At 40.5% G+C, this 8,103-nt stretch overlaps 1 long non-coding RNA gene across 2 annotated transcripts in view; it reads right to left on the reverse strand.

Annotated features, from left to right (window-relative positions):
- Positions 1–8,103, reverse strand: part of LOC116103749 — a 36,151-nt gene that overhangs the window by 18,760 nt on the left and 9,288 nt on the right. The window lies entirely within an intron of this gene.

Genomic DNA, 8,103 nt, shown 5'->3' on the forward strand with positions numbered 1-8,103 from the left:
TCCAGGACAACCAGGGCTACACAGAGAAACCCTGTTTCAAAAACTGAACAACAACAACAACAAAACCAACAAATCCCCCAAAATCTCAAAAGCAAAAAATCCCCTAACCCCTCAAAAAACCCAATTTATAGTAAATTATTATAATTTCTTTATTAATCTTAATTTCTTAGTGCATCTAATATGTAAATGAAATATTATCATCTAAAATATGCATAGGAAAACATTATATATATATGATTATATGTATACATAAATAGGTTAGGAACCATTCATAACTTTAGTCATCAATGGAGAATCTTGGGACATTCCCCTTGGGCATATGATTACCCGGAGGGGGAGAAGTTAGGATGAAAATAACTAACTTCATTTCTTCAGATTCCACAAGTGATGGACAAGGTATGTTTTCCTTAGGAAAATTCATTCAGCAATATATCATAGAATTGAAGTTACTCTTTGTCAAAGATGGAGGTAACTCAGCACCTCCCATTAGACTGGGTACGTTTTGGCCATTTTTTCCTCTCCTAACCCTAACCCTAAAATTAGTATACATTATATTATTAGTATATACATATGTATATACATATATACACAACACACACACATATACATGTATGTATACATATATACAAATATATGCATTGTATATTAGTATACAAAATACCTATACAAGATAATGGACTTCATTATGGCATGCATAATGTATTTCAATCACATCCATCATCCCGTTACCTTCTCTTGTCCCTTTCCCACTTCCACTGATCCTCTTCCCCCACCTTTTCCTACTTTCAGATCGTGTGTGTGTGTGTGTGTGTGTGTATGTGTGTGTGATTGAGGTTAATAAGAGTCGGTTATAAGAGCATGGCAAGAGTCGGTTATAAGAGCATGGGCAAGGAGTTATTTACAGGCTCACTGATAACTCACCAGTGGCTACTCCACTGTGGAAAATGTCTCTCCATCTCCATCATTCCCTAACTGCTCAGGGAGGGGTAGTGGGGCCTCAAGAGTCTAACCTTGCTCTATGACATGATGCTTTTGGCTCCATCTTGTTCAAGAAATTACAGCTGCTGTAAGTTCAACAGTGCAATGGTGGGGTGTCATAGAACTCAGTGTTCTACACTATTTTGGCTTTCATGTTCTTTTCCCCAAGCCCTGGAGCGGGTGATAGAGATGTCCCCTTTAGGGCTAAGCATTCAACACTCACTTTCTTTGTCTTTTAACCCCTTATGTGTCTCTGAAGTAATTGCTACCTTGTGCACAGAGAAACTCTGACTAAAGCTAACAGCAACACTAATCTATAGATATAGACAGAAATATTTAGAGGGAAGTTTGGTCGCCATAAGGAGTCCATTTAGTAAAATAATAATATCTTAAAGGGAATTCTAAAGTTTCCCATTTTTGGAAGCATCTTCTCAAATTAGGAGAATACTTTTATATAAGTACCTCCTTCCTTCCTCCTTCCTCTCCTCCCTTTCTTCCTTCCCTTTCTTTCTTTCTTCCTTCCTTCCTTTCTTCCTTCCTTCCTTCCTTCCTTCCTTCCTTCCTTCCTTCCTTCCTCTCTCTTCCCCTTCCTTTCTTTTTTCCTTTTTTCCTTTTTTCCTTTCTTTCTTTCTTTCTTTCTTTCTTTCTTTCTTTCTTTCTTTCTTTCTCTCTCTCTCTTTTCTTTCTTTCTTTCTTTCTTTCTTTGTCTCTTTCTCTCTCTGTCTTCCTTCCTTCCTTCCTTCCTTCCTTCCTTCCTTCCTTCCTTCCTTCCTTCCTTTCAGGGTTTCACTATATAACCCTGACTGTCCTGGAACTTGCTACACAGACCAGGCTGGCCTCAAACTCACAGAGATCTGCTTGTCTCTGCCTTCCTTCTTCTGGGATCAAAGGTATAAGTCACCATGCCCAGAGGGAAGCACATTTTTATTTCATCGTTTTTTTCAAACACTGTGAGAGCAAGCTTCAGGCGCTCCCACACTGGCATGATGAGTGAGAAGCCAGGACCTAGAAAGGATATGAACCTTGCCTGAGGGGACACAGCTTCTGGGGCAGAGCTTGAGCTGGGGCTACCTCTCCTCCTCTCCAGAAACGTATTCATATTTTATCCTTTCCAGTAGTTTCTCTCTAAACAGCACCAAGTAAAAGCAGTTTTATCAACTCAGTGAGTTGGTAAGAAACCTTTATCCTCCACATATCCTTAGGCCCTAGGTCAAACATGTGACTTGTTTTGTGGCCACAAGAAAATAATGTGGAAATGAGAGCAAGAATATTCCCACAAATGGTATCTGGGACATATGTGGGGTGTGACTGTCGAGAGAGATAGAGGAGCAGCATGGGATGCTTAATAAAACACACAGGACAGAACTGGGCTTTTAGTTGAAGCACGATCTCCAATTTGCTGCCAACTAAAATAAACAAATAGGAAACAGGCCAAACCACTGGGAGTCATGCTTCTCTAAGACGTGAACATAATGTGAAACCAGGAATTTAGATACTGCTTTTAAAAAAACAAATACAGGAAGACGGCACGTCTTCATAGAGATGGGACATTCAGGTTTTCTTTCTGCACTGGGGATAGTTCTGTGAAGGACCATTATCAAATACTGTCCCAGTTTTCCTGGAGACTAGGGTATATGATAGACATGTTTTCATGGCTGCACCCCCACCAGGACCCACTGCAGCATCCTGAGCTGCCATATCTATATGTTTGAATACTTATAGCTTCTGTGCAAGTCTTGGCTTCTCTTTCTTGGCCAGAAAGAGCTACTTGCAGAGGAAAAGGTGTCTCCTGTTTGATGAGAGGTAGCATTTTAACACAAATACGGAAAAAATATCCCATCTCATATGGTTTCACATCTAATAGAATAGTGTTTTTAAGATTTAAGTTCATTAGCCTTTGTCATCCCCCCCCACACACACATACACACACACATTTGCCACACCACACACACATACACACTACATACAGACACAGATACACACACACATCCACCTTACCATATACACACGTCCACACCACATACAGTCACAGACACAGACACATACACACACACACACTCACACTCACACACACACATCACATACCACATACAGACACACACACACACATACACATTCACACACACACACATCCATTATTCCACACATCATATACAGACACAGACACACACACATTCACACATCCACACATCCACACCACATACAGACACAGATGACACAGATACACACACATCACATATACCACATATAGACACAGACACACACACACAGACACACACACACACACACACACACACACACACACACACACGCTCGATGATTTCACATGGAAGGAGATGTTTTATATCAACAGCTTTGTCCGTTGGTTTGGCATTAGTTGCTAGAAATCTGAGCTAATTTTATTGTCTATTTTAGCCTCACAATTTAGGAAAGCAATTCCATGAATAAAAGCACCCATTTTTATCTCTCTTTAACATATCATTAAAATAATAACTGAAAACATTGGTTGAGGATTTCTTTTATGCCAAAAACCTAAACTGGTATGTTACAACCATTATCTCATTTAATCTCCCAATGACTCCCATGAGATCAACCGTATCATTATCATCATTTACAGATTTAGAGCCCCACTCTTGGTGAGGATAAAGGGCACTAAGGTCATCCAGAGGTATCCTTTTGGAAACACCAGTGGCTAAACTGCCATTGATTGGCTCCATGTTAAAACAGGCGCTATGTGGGCTGGAGGAAATGCTCACTGGCTAAAAGAGCTTGCTGGGAAAACGTGAGGATTGGCATTCATGTCTTTAGAACCCGTGTGCTGTGTGGGTAGAACAACCTGCCTGTAATCTCAGCGTTAGGGACAATGAAACAGCAGATCCTTGGAGGAAGCTTGGCTAGTCAGATTAGCTGGGATGTGTGACCTTGGGCTTCTGTGAGAGACCCTGTCTCAATAAATAAAGAGCAATTGAGCTGGGCAGTGGTGGCGCATGCCTTTAATCCCAGAACTTGGGAGGCAGAGGCAGGTGGATTTCTGAGTTCGAGGCCAGCCTGGTCTACAGAGTGAGTTTCAGGACAGCCAGGGCTATACAGAGAAACCCTGTCTAGAAAAACAAACAAACAAACAAACAAAAAGAGAACAATTGAAAAAGATTCCTGAAGTTAACTTTGAGCCTGCCTTCATACATGTGTGCACTTTCTACCCCCTCCCCCAGCAAGAACCATGTGACCCAGATATTAATGGAGTGATGAATATAAGAATATTTGTATTACTGTCACCATTGTGGTTTCTATGCTACCTGTGAGGGATGGAGGCATGTTCCTCCTGCCATTTCCACGAGCCACTTCTTATGTATACAGTTATGCTAACAAAAGACAAAACCTGAGCTTCATTTTCACATGAAGCCTGCAGTGACACACTCTCAGAAATCTGGAGAGAGGGATCCTGCATGGTTACTTCCTATTTAAGCTGGCGAAGAGACGAAACTGCAGTTGCACTAATATTGTTCTCTACTCAATTTCTTACTCAAGCAACAGTAGAGGTATTGCTTAAAACAACTACTCTAGGGTTTTGATATTGTACAATTTTCTAAGTAACTATTTGAATAAATAATGTTAAATGCAATGATTTAACACAAACACTGAGACATTACATCAGACTAAAGGATGGTCCTTTAGAATGAAACGCATATACTGTTGTACTGGTCTTTTCGTCTTAGTAAGACTTCATGAAGGTTTGTCATTAAATGTTTTGTGAACCTTTGATTTTGGAAGGTTTTGTATAAGCTTATAAGAAATGAGACAGAAACTTTGCCTTATTTAAAATATGTGGGGACTTGGAAATGGCTCGGTGGGTAAAGTATTTGCTGAGCATCGTGAGGGCCTGAGTTTGGATTCTTAGCTCCCATCTAAAAGCCAAGTATAATGGTGAAGATTTGTAACCCAGCCCAGGGCTGAGGGCTGGAGAGGAAGACAATGGCAGAGATAGGTGGACCCTGGCAAGACAGCTTAGATATCAACTCCTGATCTCCACACACATGTGTGTGTTCACACACACACACACAGACACACACACACACAAACACACACATACACACACACGCACACTGTTTGTTGAACCAAATTATGTGCAGTTTTTCTAACTTAAAAAATATTTCATTGGTGTGTATGTGTGTGTGTGTGTGTGTGTGTGTGTGTGTGTGTATGTGTGCATGAGTGTATCTATGTGTACATGTGAGTACAGGAAGTTGCAGAGGTTAGAAGAGGGCATTGTAGCCCCTGGATCCGGGTTGCAGGTGGTTGTACCTCTGGATTCTAGAAACCAAATCTAGGTTCTCTGCAAGAAATTCTCTTAACTGCTGCACCCTTCCTTCAGCTCAATTTTCCTGAGTTTTAAACTGTGAAGTTTCACTTTGAGCCTTGCTTAGGGGCATAAAAATTGGGAACATTCACTCATTGCCAGATACTACTATCTAAGGTATTTGTGCAACTCAATGCCAAGGACATCCAAATAGACAATTTTAGCTCATTATCTACTTCTGGTTCATGAAAAATAAATGTGGATTTAAAATGTTAGTTTCAATCTTCAATAAGTAACTAGACTTTGAGATATTAACCTTGTAACTGATGCCTATCCTAACTAATCATGCGTGTCTGGATACAGTTGGAGGATTTCAGTTATCTAAGACTCAGGAAGTCTCTGCTTTAGCTGGGACTTCAAATCATGTTTTCAGAACACAAAGAACACTTGATAAAGTCGGAGAAAAATATTTTTCAAAAATATGTCATCAGGCAGCTTGGGAGCAATTTCACAGAACCATCCTACAGGGTATGAATTTAACCTTTGATCTCTGAAAGGAAGGTCAACAAATTTGTTTTTACTGGAGATATCTTATAATCAATTTGATGTCTGGGTAAATCAGTTTCTAACGAAGAGGCTGTGTTTGCAGATAAGTGACACTTTCACCCTCCCAGTTTTAGCCATTTAACCCTTTCGTCTCTGAATGAAAGTCCATTGCTCTTCTTAATTTTTTTCTTTTCTTTTGTGTATGGTAGAGAAGAGGCATCTAACTTAAAACACAGCACTTTAGGAAGGAAAATACTAGACTATCGTCCAAAGATGAAAACCAAACCAAACCCAAAACCCAAACCAAAACTGATGTTTTAGTTATTTTTTCCTTCTAAAAGACAAATATATAAAATATATTAGTTACTGAATTTTTATTTTTATTATTTTTTAATCTGTCAGTATGCCTGAAGTCTTTCTGGTTGGTGGTCAGCAACACTTCAGTCATGGTTAGCCAAGGACATAAACTAAACAAAAAACATCACAGACTATGTTTGTAAATAAAACTTTATTGGTACACAACTATGCCCATCCTTTCAGATATCATCCCTGTGTTCTAGCTGCTGACTAGTTGCAACAGGATGTACATTCCACAAAGCATAGCCATTACTCTTTGGGTCTATACAAAATTGCCAACTTTGGGTTTTAACCAAAAGAGGCTTTTTTTGAAAATAAATCCTTCCCCCATATGCTGCAATGGCTCAGGGGTAAAAGAGAACATACATGGATTCATATGCTACAATGGCTTGGGGGTAAAGGAGAACATACATGGATTTTTAACCCAAATATTCATTTGTAGGAAGAGTCTTAGACTGGCATCAAGAGGATGGAAGGAATAATGATTTGGGAGGCACTGTAGTGACTGTAACAAGACAAATAACTAAATTTATTCCTTGGATTCTGTAGCAGCCTATCTAATAAAAATATGCCCCAGTGGAGATGGACCCCGAACTCTCCGCTAATGTTGGCCACTGGGGAATACAAGCTCTTTCTCTGCAACAGATGTGTGGCTTAAAGTTCACCAGGAGTGCACTGCAGAGAGAGCACAGCACATCTTGTTCTGTCAGGGGATCAGCACTGGCCTGTAAATAGAATAACTAATTTAGTTATAGGACATAGACAAACTGTGGGAGGAAGAGGAGGGCTAGGACCGAGGACAGGACTCAGTTTAACCATTTCTGGGTAAGGGTCTACTTCTTAAATAATGAGAGAAGTCAAATGCAGTTTGGATCTGTCTTTGCCAGTCATCCTAGATGGCTAGCTGCCAGCAAGCCAACCTACAAAGGTGATCACTGCAAATGTATTTAATTCAGGCATGAATGCTCAACACACTTTGAATTGCCCCACATGAAGAACTCCAAGTCCCACCCTTCCCTTGTCTTAGGAGTGAAGTGCCTGCACTGATAACCATGTACTTCCCCCACTTCCCTCTCCAGTTTAAACTCTTGAGCATTCTTCCTGGATTTGTATTTCTCCCTTAGAAGAAAAACAGCAGAGACTTTTTGCCTTGCCATATATTCTAGTTCTATGAGACTTTCTATTCCACTTTCTATGCCATATAGTCTACTTTCTATTGCTTTATCAGGGCTAGGGAGACAACTCAGTTGGTAAAGTTCTTGGTGTGCAAGCATGAAATCCTAAGTTTAAACCCCAGAACCCACATCAAAAACTTGGTGTGGTGGTGAGTGCTTGAGGGGCCAGTGCTGGAGAGACAGAGGCAGACTGAGCCCCAGGACTTGTTGAGCAGCCGCTCTAGCCTAATGGGAGCCTCAGATCCTAGTAAGGGATGTTGTCTCAAGAACCAGGTGGATGGCTCTTGTGGAATGACACTTGAGATTGACTTCTGGCCACCACATGCACACACACACACACACACACACACACACACACACACACACACACACACTATTGTTTTATTATCTTAAAGACTTTCTTCTGCACTGGGTCTTTCCATTATGTAAAATTAAATATAGAATGGAAAAATCTTTTTTCCCTCAACTCTGCTACTCTCTTTTGCCATGTTCCAAGCTCTGATGTTTGTTAGCAAGAGTAGGACTAAGTTATGCTACAATAACAAATGATTTTTACATGTCACGATATGTTCACTGGACCATAGACCTGGTAACCCTCCTTGAGAATCCTTATCTGTTCTGGGCATGTTTTAATCTATTGCTTTTCTCATCTAAGTGGAGGCTCTCCTCCTGAACCACTATGGGGGTTAGGAAGGAGGAGGAGGGAGAGGAGGATGGAGAGGAGGGAGAGGAGGAAGAGGGAGAGAAGGA

Source organism: Mastomys coucha, unplaced genomic scaffold (genome assembly GCF_008632895.1).
Source record: "Mastomys coucha isolate ucsf_1 unplaced genomic scaffold, UCSF_Mcou_1 pScaffold21, whole genome shotgun sequence".
Taxonomy (NCBI): domain Eukaryota; kingdom Metazoa; phylum Chordata; class Mammalia; order Rodentia; family Muridae; genus Mastomys; species Mastomys coucha.